Source organism: Felis catus, chromosome E1 (genome assembly GCF_018350175.1).
Source record: "Felis catus isolate Fca126 chromosome E1, F.catus_Fca126_mat1.0, whole genome shotgun sequence".
Lineage (NCBI taxonomy): Eukaryota > Metazoa > Chordata > Mammalia > Carnivora > Felidae > Felis > Felis catus.
In genome coordinates this window covers 47,296,488-47,317,336 of record NC_058381.1, presented here as the reverse complement: position 1 = coordinate 47,317,336, position 20,849 = coordinate 47,296,488, and the positions used below count along the sequence as shown (strand labels likewise).

Genomic DNA, 20,849 nt, shown 5'->3' with positions numbered 1-20,849 from the left:
ATGAGACATTTTTTAAAAAAAAATGTTTACTTTTATTTATTTTGAGGAGGGAGGAGGAACATTGAGAGAGGGAGAGAGAGAATCCCAAGCAGGCTCCATGCTGTCAGTGCAGAGCCTGACATGGGGCTTGATCTCACAAACCATGAGATGGTGACCTGAGCCAAAATCAAGATTCACACGCTGAAAACAGACTGAGCCACCCAGGTGTCCCTCACCTGGTAGCTTTTTAAAGACATAAATTGTATCCAGTAGGCACTCTAACATTGCAGGTGTGGTCTCCCAGCTGACCCTGTTACTGAGCCTTCAGCAGGCCATTCCAACCTCTCCAAAACAGCTGCTTCTGGATGTTGGGACATATGTTAAGACCAGGGGGCGCCTGGGTGGCTCAGTCGGTTAAGCATCTGACTTCAGCTCAGGTCATGATCTTGTGGTTCATGAGTTCGAGCCCCGCTTCAGGTGAACGTGAATCTCACCTTGGGTGAGCCTTGCTTCTCTTGCTCGCTCAATCTCTCTCTGCCTCTTGCTCACTTGCACCCTCTCTCTAAAATAATAATAATAATAATAATAATAATAATAATAATAATAATAAATAAATAAACTTGAAAAAAAAAAGACCAGTGAATTCTGTGGATCTGAGCCCCCCGTTATGCTTCTTTTGCTTTAAAAGGGTTCCTTGGTTGGAGACGCCATTGTGTGAAATGGATAGTGATGGATAAGCTATTTTGTAAATCCACAAATGATGGGACTGGCAGAAGCGCTACTAACAGGGAAGGTAATCAGAACCTGGAATATGCATGTTTCTGTGAGGACACAGCACAGCCCTGTCCATGAGTCCTGTGTAATTAACATGTTACCAGGGAGCTGGCTGGTCCCTCCCTCCTGGGGATGATGCCCTATTAGAAGGTCAATGTTGACCTCTGTTTGCAGACGGGGCCCTGAGCTGTGACAGTAGCTAATTCAGCTCGGGTAAGGGGAAGTCTATGTTGTTGAGTCCATGCGTGGACTCCAGCCCAGCTGCCATGGCCACTTTGGCCACCGGCTATTGAAGGAGTACTGGGATGCCCGGGGAAAGAGCCCAAATGACATCCACCAGATAAGTCATCTTGTCTACCTCACTTGGGGGCATATGTGTGGTCATTATTGAGCACACATGTGGGACATGAATACCTTCACACTGTAGGTCCATTCCCACGGGTCCACCCACATCTCCCTCCCCTCCAGAATCTCCTTGTCACCAGCTTTCCAGGCTTGTTCTTTCCAAGCCCCTGACCAGTCAGCCAATCCCTTAGCCGCTGCCAATGAATCAGTGTGGATTCAGACCACAGGCCATCTTCCATTCCACACCAAGTGGACAATCACATGTTTGATCTGAAGTTCTGCCCACTGGGAAGATTTTCCTTCACCACTGTCTTCAGGGCCACGCTCGAGTGGGAGGCAATGCAGGAGTCATCTGTTTCCTGCTGATGTCAGCATGTTGTACTGACTCAGCCAGAAACCAGGCCCTCCTCTGTTAACATAAGGAAATTGCCATAAATCTGTAGGCATGGGTAGAGGGAGAGACGACAGAGCCGGAGGAACTCTTTGTTACCTGCTTGCACAGTTGACTTGTGCCTTCTGGATCTTCTCAGGCGTGGATCCAGATGTACCCACTGCATTTTATCACAGAATGCTGGAACACTGTTGTGCACGTCACTTGGTTCACAGTGACATGGGCCCAGTCATGTCAGGTGTTCACACTGTACTTGGGCCCAGGAACAAACCAGAACCTGCTTTTTAAAGGGGGAATAATTATTGGTAGAAGAGGGCATGACTTTCTGCAATTTATCATGCTTCTGTTGGGCCTTGTCAGCGCTCCTTAGAGTATCTCCATTGTTCCTGAGACTCTTCTGGTTCCATTAGGTGTGCTAGGTCAAAACGCCCAAAGGCAGGGCAGCCTGAATGGTAGCCTGGACCGCTACAGGCCCTTTCTTACTGCAGGCCCCATCAACACCGGCAGCTTCGCAGGTCGCCCAGAGTAGTATGCCCACATGTGATATGTGCTGTCTCCAAAACTCAGAGATCCAATCCCCCAGGGTGGGCAAAGCAAAGCATGACAACTTGTCTCTTACCTTGGAAGAGATGTTCTGATGTGCCCCAAACGTTTGGATCCGAAAAACTTCTCAATATGGCAGGCTTTGAGAGTCTGTGGGTGGGGTTTCTCTCCCGCTCTGTTAGATGCATGGGGCTGACTGAGATATCTAGGGTGATTACTATATATAGCTCATTCATGTAATAGACCGGCCTGATGCTCTGCAGGTTAAAGATGATTAAAGCCTCCTAGATGAGATTAAGATGGGAGAAAGGCGTTGATGGAGCCTTAAGGCAAAACAGTAAAGATCATCTATATTGACCCCTGCTTCTGAGGTTTTTTATTAATGGGTGTGGGGAAAGACGTTTTTCTGCAAGCAAGCAAACAAACAAACAAAACAAACAGAAACAGACTCATAGAGAACAGAGTGGTGGTTGGCAGAGAACAGGGGACGTGGGGGAGTGGTGAAATAGGTGAAGGGGATTAAGAAGTATAGGGGCGCCTGGGTGGCTCAGTCGGTTGAGCCTCTGACTTTGGCTCAGGTCACGATCTCATGGTCCGTGAGTTCGAGCCCCGCGTCGGGCTCTGTGCTGACAGCTCGGAGCCTGGAGCCTGCTTCGGATTCTGTGTCTCCCTCTCTCTCTGCCCCTCCCTCGCTTGCACTTGGTCTCTCTCTATCTCTCTCAAAAATAAATAAACATTAAAGAAAAAAAATAAAAAAAAAAAAGAAGTATAAACTTCCAGCTACAAAATAAATACATCACAGAGATAAAAAGTACAGCGTGGGGAATATAGCCAATAATGTCACGATGTTGTCTGGTGGCAGATGGTGACCATGGTGTGGTGGCAAGCACCAAACACTGTATAGAACTGTTGAATCACTGTGTTGTACATCCGAAATTAACATGATATTACATGGCAACTATACTATGGGTTTTCTAAAACGTGTTTTTCTGGTGAGCTGCTGTATATTATAGTGTTGTGGCTATGCCAGTCACAACTGGCACCTGCTTAAGGCATCTTCTGACATTCTCCGTAACCACACGGGGCTTGTGCCATTCAAACAGGCATGCCGCGTGGGCGTGGGGTGGGAAGGGTTGCCCTGCATCTTTCAGGTCTTTGATGGTGGCACTAATGACTGTGTTTTCTTTAGGGGTTGAGAGCTGGTTTTGGTTTGGTATCTTGGGCATTGGGAATGGGGGAAGTTCCACAGTTTCTCCTTATCCTAATAGCCTCACGGCACGGGTCCGAGCACCAATGTGGGGATGCTGCCCTTTACTAAGCATAATAGTGTATGGCTGTTGTAACAAATAGCGACCGATTGTGTCGTTTCAAACAACACGTTTGTTATCTTCTGGTTTTAGAGGTCCAAAGTGTGCGATGGGTCTCACTGCGCTAAAATCAAGGTGTTAACAGGACTACATTTCTTTCTGGAGGCTCTGGGAGAAGAAATCCATTCCTTGTCTTTTCTAGCTTCTGGAGGTCGTGCGCCTTCTTTGGCTTGCGGCCTCTTCATCTTTAAAGCCAGAAATGGTTGGGCAAGTCTTTCTCATGTCCTGTCACTCTGACATTGACTCTTCTGCCTCTCTCTTCCACGTTTGAGGACCCTTGAGATAACACTGGGACCACATTATCCAAGATACTCTCCCTATTTATCTATTTACTTATTTATTTATTGAGAGAGAGAGAGAGAGAGAGAGAGAGAGAGAGAGAGAGAAAGGAAACAAGTAAGCAGGAGCAGGGGAGGGGCAGAGAGAGGGAGAGAGAGAGAATCCCAAGCAGGCTCCACACGGTTTACCAAGCCCAATGTGGGGCTTGAACTCACAAACCATAAGATCATGACTTGAGCGGAAACCAAGAGACCATGGTTTAACCCACTGAGCCACCTAGGCGCCCTAAGATAATCTCTCTATTTTAAGGTAACCTGATCAGTGAGCGTAATTCCATTGCTACCTTAATTCTCCTTTTCCATGAACTGTAACATATTCCCAGGTTGTGGGGATTAGACTGCAGACATCTTTTTTCTCTCTAAGTTTATTTATTTATTTTGAGAGAGAGAGAGAGCACGTAAGCAGGAGCAGGGGAGGGATAGAGAGAGAGAGAGAGAGAGAGAGAGAGAGAGAGAGAGAGAGAGAGAATATGAATCCCAAGCACGCTCTGTGCTGTCAGCGTGGAACCCGACACGGGACTCAATACCATGAACCGTGAGATCATGACCTGAGCTGAAATCAAGAGTTGGATGCTCAACCGACTGAGCCCCCCGGGCATCCCTAGACCATAGATATCTTTGTGGGAACTTTTATTCCACCTACCACACTAAGTGTATGTCTTCCTTGTATACATTCAAGGACTAGGGAAATCACCACCAGACACTAGACTTGGGCAAAGATTCCATTTGCGTCTGGTCTCTATGAACTCTTCTTCTGACCAGTAGACTACCATGGTATTTTTGGTCTCCAGAGACATTAATATAGAACCAACATCTAAATCCCCTAGAAAGTCTGGGTGTTTCCTTTTCCTCCGCCCACCGCCACTCTGGCAAATGGCCCTGGGACCTGCTAGGGAGGTTTTGGGGAAAGATTCACAGTATATACATGTGACTGCATTGCAGACCTTTCCTCAAAAGGTCTCAGCCTTGGGGCACCTGGGTGGCTCCGTTGGTTGAGCGTCTGACTTCAGCTCAGGTCAGGATCTCGTGGTTGGTGAGTTCGAGCCCCACATTGGGGTTGCTGACAGCCCGTCAGTGCAGAGCCTGGTTTAGATATTCTGTCCCCCTCTCTCTGCCCCTCTCCCGCTTGCGCTTTCTCAAAAATAAATAAACATTAAAAAAAAAAAAAAAAGCCTCTCCCTCAGTCAATGGGACTTGGGTCTGTGAACTGGTAGGTCTGGGAACTGCATAGGAGGCCATGAATCCCTATCATAGGCCGTGCAAATTAGAGTTCTGCCTCCCAGACCTGGAATTTTTCCTCCTTATGTGTCAAGAAGCATCTTACTAGGTTGTTCATCTACCTGATCCCCAGGAACCCTGTGATCAGTTGGCCATCACTAGTCAGTACAGTCTGATTACCATTCCTCTCTGCTGTTTATGAAGAAATTATGCCACACGGTCTCTGACAAATACCCATCTGACCACTACCCTTCTGGAATTTGGCTATTCTCATTGAGATCAAGGACTCTAACTTCTCTGTAGCATCCCCGACCTCAACTCCAGCCCACAGTGATGGTCACTACAGAGCTCCTGAAAGATAATGGCGCCCCCGTCACAATGCATTTGTTAACATCCTGCTAAAGAGAATGTCGTCCGGGCCTTGGGGTGAAGGAAGGGAGACATGGCTGGCAGTGGCTGAGAGGTCACACATAATCCATTCACTGAGCATTCCTATTTCTTTGGGCTTTCAGACTCCTTCCTCTACACTCAACATGCCAGGGATTTTTTGGCATCTCAGCCTCATTAACTTTAGGTCGCTATTAAATCTAGTCTGAATTAACCATTGTAGGAGATGATTCTCGCCAAACTCCAAAGCCCAAACCCGGGTGTGTATATTCACGTCAGCGAATTCAGCCCAGTGAAGCATTGTACTTACGCTCCTTGGGCTGTAATGCTTAGCATCCATTCCATACGTGCTCCCAAGACTCTTGATTTGAATTGGCAAGGTCCTGTATCTCTTTCTGTATATAGGCCATCTCCTTCTGGCACAGGGTTGGTATTTCCCCATCTGGGTTGGGTTGGGATCTAACTCTCCTTTCGAGCCTGGGAGATTGAGGAGGATATTAGCTATCTCCTTTGTGAAGCAGCTGTCCTGGGTACAGTCACTGAGGCTCGAAGGCAGGGCAAAGTTGGTTCCCCCAGACAGGGAAGGGACCAACTGAGCTGACAAGGGAGGTTCGGGGGATTTGAGAGTTCAAGGTTCTCTGCTACACGTACAGTGAGGCCCTGGGCTCAGTCTTCGGCCACATCTACTCTGCAAGGACAGGAGATGAGGGTTTCTCCAAAGCTGCCACCACGCCTGTCTCACTTGGCCGCCGCATTCTCCGTTTGACATCCACAGCTTTCAAGTTTTCCTTTTCCCTGCGTGTCCTCTCCAGTGCTGCCAGAAGCCAAGCGACCACAATCTTTGAGACAATCAGAACTGCTGTAGTAACTTAGGGCCCAAGTCACCCCAGGTCCTGGTGCCTTATCCCCCACGTGCCCTTCATCCCATGCCACCACTGATAAGTCGAGCGGTTATGATGCCACTGATTCCACATGACCCATCCCATGCCCACCACTGCCTTCAAGGAGGTCCTGGCTGCTCTCCTTAAATATGTGAGCAATCCAGGTCATGATCTCACGGTCCGTGAGTTCAGGCCCCACGTCAGGCTCTGTGCTGACGGCTCAGAGCCTGGAGCCTGTTTCGGATTCTGTGTCTCCCTCTCTCTGACCCTCCCCTGTTCATGCTCTGTCCCTCCCTGTCTCAAAAATAAAACGTTAGGGGCGCCTGGGTGGCGCAGTCGGTTAAGCGTCCGACTTCAGCCAGGTCACGATCTCACGGTCCGTGAGTTCGAGCCCCGCGTCAGGCTCTGGGCTGATGGCTCGGAGCCTGGAGCCTGTTTCCGATGCTGTGTCTCCCTCTCTCTCTGCCCCTCTCCCGTTCATGCTCTGTTTCTCTCTGTCCCCCCCAAAAAAAAAACAAAAAACAAAAAAAAAACGTTGAAAAAAAAATAAAACGTTAAAAAAAATTAAAAAAAAATAAATATGTGAGAAATCTAATCTGGGGATTCCATCTCGAGGGGCTGCCCTGGGTACTGGGCCACCCCTGGTACCATTTACCAGCAGGGACACAGGTGGCACCCTCCAGCTGGGTCGTTTGAGGAGATTTAATGAGAGGCAGGTGAGGAAAACAGCAAGGAATAGCATAGAACCCCAAAGCTGGTAATGGTGGAATGCTTTGCCATGCGTGGGCCTGAAAGGGAAAGCATGGGCGTGGTTACTGAAATCGGGGGATGGAGAGGTCCGAGAGGAGCTGTGACCTTCAGGCAAGGATTGCCCAGTGGCAAGACCTGGAGGAATCGACAGTTCGCTCCTCCCTTCCTCCTGTCTTCTCTTGGCGCCCTCACTGGCTGAGCCTATCAGAAGCCAGGGCGAGGGGCAGCTGGGTGGTTCAGTGGGTTGAGTGTCCAACTTTGACTCAGGTCATGATCCCACGGCTCGTGAGTTCGAGCCTTACCTTGGGCTCGCTGCTGTCAGCGCAGTGCCTGTTTTGGATCTTCTGTCTCCCTTTCTCTCTGCCTCTCCCTGACTTGTGCTCTCTCTCTCTCTCTCCCTCTTCAAAAAAAAAAAAAAAAAAAGAAGCCGGGGCCAGAAGGCCCAGTGATGTGGTCCTTAGAGGACAACCTTCAGGGACATAGAGCAGGATGGGGAAAGGTTGAAGAGTGGCTTTGAAGGGGCAGATGTCCAGCAAGGCTATAATTATAATTTTGATGTTTAACAATACTTGAATTCCAGAGATGAGTCTTACTTGGTCATCTCGATTTCATTTTTTTAAACGTTTGTTTATTTTTGAGAGAGAGAGAGAGAGAGAGCGAGCGAGCACACGCGCACGCGTGAGAGTGGGGCAGGGGCAGAGAGAGACACACGCACAGAGTCCGAAGCAGGCTCTAGGCTCTGAGCTGTCAGCACAGAGCCTGAACTCAGGACTCGAACCCACAAACTGCGAAATCATGACCTGAGCTGAAGTCAGACGCTTAGCCAGCTGAGACACCCAGGCGCCCCTTTAATTTTGTTTTTGTTCCCTGATGAGTTCATTTGGCAAGTATCCTGTTAAGATGTTTAAATCTCTATTTTCTAGCCAACTAAAGGAAGGGTTTCCCCAACTGCAATTAGTTTTGGAAGACATATCCTGTGCTGATGATCCTTTGAGAGGTGATGGAGTTTGCCCTGATGTTCTTGTCCTTGGTATCCCTTTACCACCCCCCTCCCCGCCCCCTACAGTTCCATGAGAATGTTTCCCTACTTTTTTCCAGACCCCTATGCCGCTCAGTCACAGCCTTGTAAGTCAGTGGAACCTAACTTTCGCACATGACAATACACATAGAGAGTCATACTTTTGATGTTTTAAAAAATATAAATCTTTATTCTTTTAAGTTTATTTTGAGACGGAGAGAGAAAGAGCGAGTGGGAGGGGGCGAGAGAGAATCCCAAACAGGCTGGGCACTGTCAGTGCAGAGCCCGATGCAGGGCTCGAACTCACAAACTGTGAGATCCTGACCCGAGCTGAAGTTGGGTGCTTAACCGACTGAGCCACCCAGGCGCGCCCCCCCCCCCACCTCCTCACTTTTGATTCTTTTAAAAGTAATCTCCATGCCAAACATGAGGCTCAAACTCACAACCTCAGAGTCAAGAATTGCATGTTCCATTGACGGAGCTGGCTGGGCACCCCCGGAAAGTCATACTTTTGCATAGAATGCTGGGGTAATGAAACAGGCTACTTGAGGCAGGAGGCTCCCATCACACCAGGCCTCCCCTGCTGCCCAAGGATGTTTTAGACTCACCTGTCATCCATTTGCCCTTAGTTGTGGCTTTTACGACTACAGTCTCGTCTATAAAATTTGAGGAGAAATGATGTGTTCAACTCCCAGGCAGTGCCCTTGCAGGAAAAGTGTGCCTCCCCCTCCTCTTTATCCCCTTTCTGCTGCTTGGAATATGAACACAGGGGGCTGGAGCCCCCTTGCACCATACCCTTGGGAAGGGGCAGCAACAAGAGAGAAGGAGCCAGAATCCCTGACAACTGAGGACAGCTAACAGACGGAAACATCGTTTGTTCCAGCCACGGTTACTTTGGCTCTCAACTTAACTTTATTATTTAAAACGTTTTTTGTTTTTTTGTTTTTTGTGTTTTTGCATGATGGTGATTTTTAAAATCACAAAATCGGGCACGGGTCAAGCGTGGACCCGAGGCAGGCAGCCTGCTACTCTGAGGCAATTACTGACCGAGCACAGAGTCGTGTAAAAGCCCGGACGCTGGAGTCTGACACTCCTAGGTTCAAATCTGATTCAGCTAACCACTGCCTGTGGTCCCAGGGTGAAGGGTTTTTACCTCATGGGCTTCAGTTTTCTCATCTGCAAAATGCTATGAGGAGGTAACCAGCCATGATTACTCAGTCTTCTAGCAACATCCTGTGGCCCTGAGCAGGCCTGTAACAAGCAGGCGTTGCCCTCTGTCCCTAGGGTTGCCTTGCGTCTCCCTCTCTGCCTTCTTGTCCCCCCTCCTGTGTTGCTCTCCTGTCCTCTCTTTCCCTGAGGAAGCTAACCTGTTGTTTCTTCTCCCTCCTTCTACAGAGATGCTGCTTCAACCCACTAAGAGATTCTTTCTCTCCTCACAAGGCGATCGCCTGCACAGAACTCCCCAAGGGCAATTGTGACTAAGCCCAACTTGATGACCTGCCTCTACCTTCTCTGTCTCCCCCAGGGAAGGCCAGGACAGGGAGCTGTCCCCAGGGAGCTGTGCCCCGGGCCCTCCACCCAGCCGGTGGTGAGATTGGATTATCCAAGGCCCCAGCTGGGCCTTGGATATGTCAGATATTTTTTTTAATGTTTTAAATTTATTTTTGAGGTGGGGGGAGGAAAGGAGGGGCAGAGAGTTGGGAGGGGGACAGAAGATCTGACAGCTGAGAGCCCCACGCAGGACTCAAACCCATGAGACATGAGATCGTGACCTGAGCTGAAGTTGGATACTTAACCGACTGAGCCACCTGGATATATCAGATCTTGAAGGAAGGGCACCCACTCTTCTCCGTGTTTCTCTGGGGGCTTGTTCCTGGGTTTTGCAGAACGTGTTTAATACTTCCTTGGAGAATGTGTGGGGGTCGAACAGAAGAGAGAAAAGGAACCAAGAACCAAAATACCACTTATTCCCTGAGGGAATAGAAGGCCCAGTTCTGAGTCCCTCTCTTGCCGGGGGGGGGGGTCCCCACTTCCTGTGGTAGCCTGGCTTCTCAGGCATGGGTTCCACCCTGGCTCCAAAGGTCACAGATCCCCGCACCCCTCCTGGAGAAGTTGACCTTTTGTGCAACCACATAAAGGTGACCAGCGTCTGGTGGCTTGATGGGATGGACTTGTAAGGCCTTCTTGCCTTTTGATGCATGCCATTCCTGTGAGCTGAGCTGGGCCTCTGAAGGTGAGAGGGCCCTTCAGACTTCCTGGGTGTCTCCACACTCAGACTCTTGGGCTTTGTGGTCTCAGATGCTGGCGTGAACAGCATGTCCTATAAAGTGCGCCCTCGGGGTCCCAGCAACGCTTTGTGCAAACCACCTCTAACCAAACTGACCCAGAGGGTCTGAAAGGCCCTTGACCTTGCTGCCTTTAGCAGAGAATGAGTGAATGGCCGGGGGGATCTGGGAGGATGAGGGGAACTGCCTGTCCGAGGGGGTGGTGACAGTGTGGCTGACCCTCTGCTGAACCAGACTGCCTCCCCACAGCTGTGTAAGTGTTGGCAAAGTCGGGAAACATGGGACAAACTCTTTTAAAATCACCTGGCTGGGATGGGGTGTCTGGGTGGCTCAGTTGGTTAACATCGGACTTCCGCTCAGGTCATGATCTCACAGTTCACGGATTCGAGCCCCACATGGGGCTCTCTGCTGTCAGCACGGAGCCTGCTTTGGATCCTCTGTCCCCCTCTCTCTCTGCCCCTCCTTCTCTCTCTCTCTCTCTCTCTCTCTCTCTCTCTCTCTCTCTCCTCTCAAAAATAAATAAACATTAAAAAAAAAAAATCACCTGGCTGGGTGGGGGGCACCTGAGTGTCTCAGTCGGTTGAATATCTAGCTCTTGGTTTTTGGCTCAGGTCATGATCTCACATTTCATGGGTTTGAGCCCCATGTCCGTGCTGTCAGCATGAAGCCTGCTTGGGATTCTTTCTCTCTCTCTCTCTCTCTCTCTCTCTGCCCCTCCCCTGCTCGAGTGCTCCCTCTTTTTCAGAATAAATAAATACACCTTTATTTATTTTAAAATAAAATCACCTGGCTGAGGTCATGTTAGTCAGGTTTCTCCACTATAAAGTTCCTCTTTTCTCCCATTTTCCGGCTGTTTCTTGGAAGGAAGTCACTATACACAATCCGTGCTTAAGGACCAGGGACCAGGGAGCCTTGAGGGCAGAGTATATACACAAATTATTTGGAATTTTTCTGCATGGGAGATTTGTATTTCGTCCTCCATTCATTTATTTATTCACTTATTTATTTTTATAAAAGTTCTTACATTTTTGGGGCACCTGGGTGGGTCAGTGGGTTAAGTGCCAAGTTTGGCTCAGGTCATGATCTCACAGTTCGTGGGTTCGAGCTCCGCATCGGGCTCTGTGCTGACAGCTCGGAGCCTGGAGCCTGCTTCGGACTCTGTCTCTCTCTCTCTCTCTCTCTCTCTCTCTCTCTATTTCTGCTCCTCCCCTGCTCGTGCTCTGTGTGTGTCTCTCTCTCAAAAATAAATAGACATCAAAAAAATTTAAAAGTACTTACATTTTCAAATAATAACCTCATTACGTTTTCAGATAAAGTACTTGAAATTGAAATTATTGGGTCTAACTGTTAAGCTGAAAAAAAAAAAAAGAGAGAGAGAAAGTACAATAAATGTACCACAGAATGTCCAGAAGTTCTGGAAACACAGGGAAAGTTGTGTACTTACTGGGTATTCTCCAAATAGTAATTAGATTCATTGGTTTAAATGTAGAGAGAGGCCTTTTGCCTGAAAGATGTTGGAAGGCTCACTGCCAGCAAACGGAGCCTGTTATTTGAAAGTGTTCCTGACATACGGCTTACACCTAAGTTTAGCCTGGTCTCCTGACCTTGCTGGCCACGAAGTGACGAGTCCTGCCGTGGTGGCCAAGTCCGTCCTGCCTGTGAGCGTCTCCCGCCTCTTAGGGGGTCCATCTTGCTCCCAGCTCTGCTCCTTCGAGGATACCAGGACTCACGTCCCACAGACTGCGGTGGGGAAGGGCCTGGCAGCCACCTCGTTTGATGACAAATGAGATAATCTAGGGAGAGGCTGTGGCTGGCTTTAGAGAAGTGACAGCTTTGCTGAGTGGGAAGCAGTCAGTGTCTTCATTTGGATCCCTTTCCTGGTGGATAGCTCTTTTTTATCTTTATCTTTTTTCATGTTTCTTCATTTTTGAGAGAGAGAGAGAGAGAATGAATGGGGGAGAATGAATGAGAGAGAGATTGGGGGACAGAGGATCAGAAGTGGACTCTGTGCTGACAGCAGCGAGCCCAGATGCGGGGCTCAAACTCATGAACTGGGAGGTCATGACCTGAGCTGAAGTCCGATGCTCAACGGACTGAGCCGCCCAGGCGCCCCTCCTGGTGGATAGTTCTAAGCCTCTCAGGCTTCCATTCCCTGTCCTGGTGATTGTTTCCAGGGTGGGCATGGGACCTAAGCAGGCCCAGTCAATGAGAATCTCTGTAAGTGTGCCTTCCAGAAACTTCTAGCTTGACCTGGGTGGAACTGTGAGAAGGGGATCTCCAGAAACTCGGTCAGGATTGAGCTCCCTTCCCTCCTGCCAACGCCATGATTCTGGGAATAGGACGACCAGCCCTCCTGGTTTTCATGGGACTGTCCTCATTTTAAAACTCAAAGTCCTATGTCCTGGGAAAACCCTCACTCTCAGGCAAATCAGGAGGGCTGTTCACTCCACCAGGGAGAATGGTTTCTTTGCTTTTCATTTCTAGCCTCTGGAAAGGAAGAAGTGAGTTTGGAGCAGGGTGAGGGGAAATTGCAGTGGGGAGGAGCTCAAAGACAGACAGCCAGGAGGTGGCTCCTCGTGGGGGAGTATCCGGCAGAGAGCACTGAGCGGCGTGGATGTCTGCTTGGGGCTCGCCTTCAGGCCATCCCCAGGGTGACTCTGTCTCCTCCATCGGGGAAGACCCCTTAGTTTCTTAGTTTACAGGAAGTACATAGAAGGATGTAGATACAGGGGCGCCTGGGTGGCTCAGTGGGTTAAGTGTCTGTCTCTAGATTTCAGCTCAGGCCATGATCTCACCATTTGTGAGATCGAGCCCCACGTTGGGCTCTGTGCTGACAGTGCGGAGCCTGCTTGGGATTCTCTCTCTCTCCCTCTCTCTCTCTCTCTCTCTGCCCCTCCCCTGCTTGCTCTCTCTCTCTCTCTCTCTCTCTCTCTCTCTCTCTCTCTCAAAATAAATGAATACACTTAAAAAGAAAAAGGATGTAGATATATACATACTGACATGAAAAGATGCTCATGGGCAATTACTTAAGCCAAAAAAAAAAAAAAAAAGCAGGTTGCAGAATGCTTTGTACCATATGAGCTCTTTTCTGTGAATGAGTAAGTTAGTCTGCCAGGAGGACACCTCCAGCTCTCTTTAACCTCTTACCAAAGACAAGCTTAAAGATGCTTGTTTTGGTTTTCCGAGAGGAAGAAGAAAACGTGTCCGCTTTTATCATAATAATCACAATGCTCACACAAGCTTTGAGTTGCTCCCTGCATTTCTCCAGAAAGAGGAGGCCCAGAGCTCGTCTGGAGATTGCTGCGGTGTCGCAGGGTGTTGGGAGACTTTTCTTGCTCTATTCTTCTGGGGACTTGAATTGATGCGTCTGCCCGTTTCCATGCTGAACACCGTGTTTGTGGTTCTTTTCTTAAATAGCCAAGTTGCTTTCCATCAAAAGTTTCCTGGAGTGGGTGGCATGACATTAATGCCCTTTGGCCAAAATGCAGAGGCCACATGTTTGAGCCCACCAAGGCAGAGCTACCGTGGAGTGTCTGTAGGAACTATTTCTCTCTCTTCTGGCTGCAAAATAAGACTTCAGGCCGCAGCCTCCGTGGTCTGGAAGCGGGACCGCCTTATTAAAGCAGGGAGATCCCTCTGCTGGGCGCCTGAGCGTGAGGTCCCAGGGCTCGGTCAGGCTCAGCTTGCTTTCTTGCCCACTCCTGGGGAAGGGGGAGAGAGCAGGTTTCCTAGAGACCCCGGGTGATGACCTTTTGCACCATCAAAACTCTGATCTCGAATCAAGGAAGACAACAAGACTGGTGAAATGTTTTGCTAAAAAGCTGCTGCCTCTGACAGTTTCTGCAGAGCCCGAAACTCGCGTGCTCTTTTCGGTCTCCGGCACGGAGTTGTTCCTCCCGGCAGCGGCAGTCACAGCACCAAGACCCTGCTGCCTTCCCAATGCTACCTCCTCATCCACATCATTCCCAGGAAGACGCCGGCACGGAAGCAGGTTAATCTTGTAGCCCACCCCAGCTGGCTGTGGGCTTGGCACGGGCCTTGCCTCTTCTTCAGCCCCCAGTGGCCCAAGCTGGGAACCCAGAGGAGGAAACACCTGTTCGCCCTGTCTTAGGGATGGGCCGTGAATTCCCCGAGATACAGAGTGAGTCACTGCGAGACCGTGGAGCGGAATTTACTCATCCCCCAGGAATGGACCCTTGGAAGGCTCCAGAATGACTAGCCTCAAGTGTTCTGTCTCAGGCACAGGGCATTTTCCCCCCCGAACTATGTCTGCAGTCACTTCCTCTCTGGACACATCCTGTTTCTGGGAGCAGGCGACTTGCCAGGCAGATCACAGCCTCTGCTGCTGGGAGCAGACGGGCGGAGACATCCTTCCTCTAATTTCTAGTACCTAATCCCATCTTCCTTCCCAGTCAGAGATATCAATCAGCATCTCCGCTTTTCCCAGGTCCCTGCACGCCAGGAAGGGAGCATACAGAAGAGCGTGTTTCTATTGGCAACCCCAACTTACAAGAGGTGCTCAGAGACCACTGTTGATTCGCCACCAGCTTCTCAGGCACAGGTAATCGGGAAAGGATCTAGGGCAAGGCTCCATCCATCCATTCACTCATTCATGCAATAAATATTTATGGAGTACCTACTGTGTGCCAAGCGCCATTCTAGATGCTGGGCTACGGAGGTAAACAAAACATAAAAATCAATGTCCTCCTAGCAGTTACGTTCCACTGGGAGGGACAGCTGATAAACAAGATAAAAAATTATGGCGTGTAAGATAATGATAAATGCTACGCAGAGAACACAAAGCTGGGAAAGCAAATACGAAACGCGGGGTATGGAGGGAAGTGTGAAACGTTCAGCAAGGTGGCTGGAGGAGTCCTTGCTGGGAAAGGAAATCCTGCAAATAAGACTTGAAGGAGGCAAGGAAGCCAGCAGTAGGGGCAAAAGCATTGTAGGCAGAGGGGACAGCAAGTGCAAAGACCCTGAGGTAGGAGTGTGCCTGGACTTCTTGGGGAACAGGAGAAAAGCCAGTGTGGCTGGAGCAGAGTGAGAAGAGGAGAGGCACAGGAGTGAGAGTCAGGCTAAAAGGAGGCATTCCACGCTGTGAGAGGTAGCATGGACTTTGGTATTCACCCTGTGATATAGGAGAGTTTTAATAGCGAATGACGGGATCTCATTTATGTCCCAACAGGATTCTCTTAGGAAGCCGCATGGAGAGTAGTCTAAAGAAGGTAAGGGCAGGATGTGGAAGGTGGGAGACCACTGAGGAGGGGACCGCAATAGTCTAGGGGAGAGATAATGGTGGCCTAGACAGGTAGTGGCCAGGGGTGCGGTGAGCAGTGATTCCAGAATATTCTGAAGATAGAGCTCACAGGATGTGCTGATACACAGGATATGGGGTGTGATAAAATACAAGGAAAAAAAAAAAGATGACACCAATAGGGTTTTCAGCCCAAGTGAATGGAACAATGGAGCTGCTATTAAGAAAGGGAAACCTATAGGAGGGGCTGGCCCAGGGCAGATCAGGAGCTGGGTTTTGGCCATAGAGAGTTTGAGATGCCCATTAGACATCCATGTGTTGTCAAGTAGGCTTTGGAGACATGAGTCTGTGGTTCACAGTAGAGGTTCTGGCTAGAGATACAGATTTGGACTCATGCTTTTTCTTGTTTTTCTTCCTCCTCCTCCTCTTCCTCCTCCTCCTCCTCTTCTTCTTCTTCTTCTTCTTCTTCTTCTTCTTCTTCTTCTTCTTCTTCTTCGAGGGAGGGGAGGGGAGGGGCAGAGAGAGAGGGAGAGAGGCAATCTTAAGCAGGCTCCATGCTCAGCATGGAGCCTGACATGGGGCTTGATCCCACAACAGTGAGATCATGACCTGAGCTGAAATCAAGAGTTGGATGCTCAACCAACTGAGCCACACGGGTGCCCCTGGGCTCATGCTTTTAATGCTGGCACTGGTCAGCTTGGGTTTTATTTCATATGGTGAACATTTAAAAATGTTATCTTTGGGGTGCTTGGGTAGCTCTGTTAGTCTTGGGTAGTGTGGACTCTGCTTAGGATTCTCTCCTTCTCCCTCTCTCTCTCTCTGTCCCCCTCCCCCCCACCCCGCTCTCTCTGTCTCTCAAAAATCTATATAAACTTAAAGATATATAATCTTTAAAAATTTCTATTATAAATTTCTTTAAAGATATAGGTCAGAGGGGCGCCTGGGTGGCGCAGTCGGTTAAGTGTCCGACTTCAGCCAGGTCATGATCTCGCGGTCCGTGAGTTCGAGCCCCGCATCAGGCTCTGGGCTGATGGCTCAGAGCCTGGAGCCTGTTTCTGATTCTGTGTCTCCCTCTCTCTCTGCCCCTCCCCCGTTCATGCTCTGTCTCTCTCTGACTCAAAAATAAATAAAAGTCGAAAAAAAAATTAAAAAAAAAAGATATAGGTCAGATTATGTGATTTCTCTACTTTAAATCTTCAAATGATTTCCCTTTTCATTCAGATTAAAAAGCAAAGTTTGAAGACAGTTTGGGTATTCATCAAAGCAAAAGCTATGCCCGGTAATCCCACCCCTCAATATTTACTTAACTGAAATGCATACTCATGTGCTCTGAAAGATAAAAAAAAAAAAAATCCTCATAGCAGTATTATTTGAAATAGCCCCCATTTGGAAACAGTCCAAATGTTGATCAATGGTAGAAAAGAAAGACACATTGTGGTATATGTATATGGTCAATACAACCCACTAATGAAGAAAATGAACCATGACCATCCATAGCTACATGGACAAATGCCCAAACATAACATTCAGCAAATAAAGCCAGACATCAAAGGTTAATACTGTATGATTCCATTTGCGTGAAGTTTGAAACCAGGCAAAACGAATCCACAATAACAGAAGTTGAAATAATGGTTTTATCCTTGGGGGGATAATGACAAAAGAGGCAGGAGAGAGGCTTTAGGGTTGCTGGCAATGTTCTACAGCTCAGGCAGGTTGGTGGTTTAAATGGGTGGGTCCAGGCGGTGAAAATTCACAGAGTTGTACATTTATGACTCGTGTACATTTCTCTACGTGTGTTGTAGTTCCATAAAAATCTTATACAAAGTCCTCAGGGAAAAGGCCCTACGTGATAATGGCACTCCTTCTGCCCCACCCCTATTTCTGGCTGCACCCCAACTTTGCTCACCCCACTCTTGTGACCCTTCTCTCATGGTTCACTGATACACCATTGTTGGTCTTTCCTTCCTTGAGGATTTTGCACTTACAGATCCATCTGTTCCCAGATATCCACATAGCTTACTCCCTCACCTAATTCAAGTCTCTGCTGGAACTTCCTCTTATCAGAGAAATCTCGCCTGATAAACTTATGTGAAATAACATCCTCCACCACTCTTGTCCCCTTGCTCTTTTTAATCTTGTGCAAATATGTAACCACTGCTTTGCATATTATGTGTTTGTTTGCTCATTGATTTGTTGTCTGTCTCTATTACTAGAATCTAAGCTCCAAGAGAATCGGTACTTGGTTTCCCGTCGTATCTTCAGTGCGTGAATTGGGGCCTGGCGCATAGTAGGTGCTCGGTAAATATTTACTGGAGGGATGAATGCAATAGGCAGCAGTAAATAAGACACATTATTCCTGTTCTCATGGAGGAAAGAGTGGCTTAGATCTTTAAAAGGAGCATAAAGGGGCGCCTGGGTGGCGCAGTCGGTTGAGCGTCCGACTTCATCCAGGTCACGATCTCGCGGTCCGTGGGTTCGAGCCCCGCGTCAGGCTCTGGGCGGATGGCTCAGAGCCTGGAGCCTGTTTCCAATTCTGTGTCTCCCTCTCTCTCTGCCCCTCCCCCGTTCATGCTCTGTCTCTCTCTGTCCCAAAAATAAATAAACGTTGAAAAAAAATTTTTTTTTTTTAAAAGGAGCATAGGGGCGCCTGGGTGGCGCAGTCGGTTAAGCGTCCGACTTCAGCCAGGTCACAATCTCGCGGTCTGTGAGTTCGAGCCCCGCGTCGGGCTCTGGGCTGATGGCTCAGAGCCTGGAGCCTGTTTCCGATTCTGTGTCTCCCTCTCTCTCTGCCCCTCCCCCGTTCATGCTCTGTCTCTCTCTGTCCCAAAAATAAATAAACGTTGAAAAAAAAAAAAATTTAAAAAAAAATAAAAGGAGCATAAAGAGTCTAGCTAGCTCTGAGGTAGGAGTTGTGTTTCTTTGTACTTTTATAGGGTGTAGGACAGGGACTGACCTATAGAGTAAATTTTCCGCAAGTGGTTATTGCGGTCTTTAAAGCTACATTTCTGAGCTTAGAAATTTACCCTCTCAAAGAAAGAATGAAGACAATTGAATGAATGAATGAATGAATGAATGAATGAATGAATGAATGAATATTTTTAGCCCCATCAATTTCCAAGCCATAGAAAAGAGACTGGATCCAAACCTACCAGCAAGTTCTTGAAATCAGGTGAGTGAGTGTGTGTGTGTGTGTGTGTGTGTGTGTGTGTGTGTGTGTGTAACTGCCAACACCATCACTTGATGAGAGCTCACTAAATTGTACCACATTTCCACATCTTGACAAGACCATCAGATTCTGAGCAGTAAGTCTAGGGCATCAGAGCTCCTGGTGTGTGGAGACAGGATTTGCTTTGATGAGTAGGAGCAAGGCAGGGCAACAAGGGGCTCTAGATGAGAGCCAAAGGCAAGGCGCCTAAACAGGGGACCAAGGAGGACATGTCATTCCTTCTACAGAAAGTAGCGGCAGTGGGCGCCTGGGTGGCTCAGTCAGTTGAGCTTCAACCCTTGATTTTTTTTTTTTTAATGTTTATTTATTTTTGAGACAGACACAGAGCATGAACAGGGGAGGGTCAGAGAGAGAGGGAGACACAGAATCCGAAGCAGGCTCCAGGCTCTGAGCTGTCAGCACAGAGCCCGACGTGGGGCTTGAACTCACGGACCGCGAGATCATGACCTGAGCCGAAGTCGGACGCTTAACCGACTGAGCCACCCAGGCACCCCACGACCCTTGATTTTGACTCAGGTCATGATCTCACAATTTTGTGAGTCCAAGTTCCATGTCGGGCTCTGTGCAGACTGTGTGGAGCCCGCTTGGGATTCTCCCTCTCTCTCCGCTCCTCCCCCTCCCCCGCTGTTGCTTTGTCTCTCTCAAGATAAAAAAAATAAACATTAAAAAAAAAAAGTAGCTGCGGGGCACCTGGAGGGCTCAGTCGGTTGAGCGACTCTTGATTTTGGCTCAGGTCATGATCCCAGAGTCGTGGGATGGAGCCCCACGTCGGGCTCTGCACTGAGCTTGCGCCCGCTTAAGATTCTCTCTACCTCTCTCTCTCCCTCTGCCCCCTTCCCCTGCTCGTGCTCTCTCACTCTCTCTGAGACAATTAAAAATTATTTTAAAAAATTAAAAAAAAAATTTTTTTTAATTGAAAGAGAGAAAGAGAAAAAGAAGGAAAGAAGCCGCCCAAGGCGAGGCCTGGGCTGGTGTCCTAGCTGGGGGTTTCGCACCATTCATCCCTTTACCAGTGGCCATCTCTGCCCTGTTCTTCAAGTGATGTGAGTGTTTGGCCAAAGCCTGCATATTAGGCTGCACCTGTAGCTGCCCAGCTCTGAACCCGGGGTGCCGGTCTCTTGGGTGGACGAGAGAATCACAGGATTTACAGGGCTACAGGACTGGTAATAACCCTCCTTCTGCTTGTCGGGTCTTTTATCCCACCGGTTCACATACCTTTTCAAACAGTAATTAACCTCCCCACAGCCCCAAGTGGAAGCTGGGGATGTTAAACACAGTGTTCCTTGTTTCGTTGGGAGCAGAGGCCAGAGCACTTCTAAGTGTCTTGGCTGGAGGGCACACACGGTGAGTCAGCAGTGTCTCCCAGGAGGGGAGTCTGGAGTCCTGTCCACAAGTGACCTGTTTTACTTTAATCACCACCCCACCCAGCGCCTTCTGGTCGCTTCCTTCACAGCCCTGTGGTGTCTGTTACCACTCCTCAATCCGCAGACTCTCTCCCAAAAACGTGTCGGAATTTTTCAACCGTGAGATCTTTTACTCCCCCCCTCCTTTTTTTTTTTTTTTTGTCTTTGTAGGTTCGTAATCTTGACTATCATTTTAGTGAGGTCTCCTGAGGCACAGGAGAAAAACCCAGAGGGACAATCTGCTATTATTAAAAAGTAAATTGGAACATTATACCGATAGCACCACGTCGCAGAAAATCCGGAGGTAAAAAAGGTGGGGGAACTCTCTCGTCTCTCCTGCCAACAAAACCATGTTATGATTCTGGTGTGCTGCTCATGTGATTCCTTGCTATGCATGTTTTCAGACTGTGGTCATGTTCTTGGTTTGCATAAAGTTTATATCCTTCCTTTTTCACTTAACTTTTGCATCAAAAGCATTTCCCCTGCATTTTGACATAATCTTTATAATCATTTCTTTAAAGGTTGTACACAAGCCCATCAGGGAGATTTACAAGAATACACTTTAAGCAGAGTACTATTGTCGGTTCCTGTTGCCAAATATTTAAGATGTTTCTGGTATTGATTCATACGTGCAGTGGGGAGGGGCAATAAAGTGGGGTATCTACACCTAGTAGTTTTTTTTTTAAC

The 20,849-nt window shown here is 48.5% G+C and overlaps 1 long non-coding RNA gene across 2 annotated transcripts in view; it reads left to right on the top strand.

The window, feature by feature from the left end:
- Positions 1–20,733, top strand: part of LOC123381979 — a 52,778-nt gene extending 32,045 nt beyond the window's left edge. Inside the window, exons 5-6 of one of the 2 annotated variants that reach the window (XR_006589670.1) lie at positions 14,724–14,837; positions 20,334–20,733. This is a non-coding gene — a long non-coding RNA (uncharacterized LOC123381979). Of the gene's footprint in view, positions 1–14,723; positions 14,838–15,464; positions 15,972–20,333 lie in introns of those variants that run through there. The other variant, XR_006589669.1, reaches the window with a different exon arrangement.
- Positions 20,734–20,849: the final 116 nt, after the last annotated feature.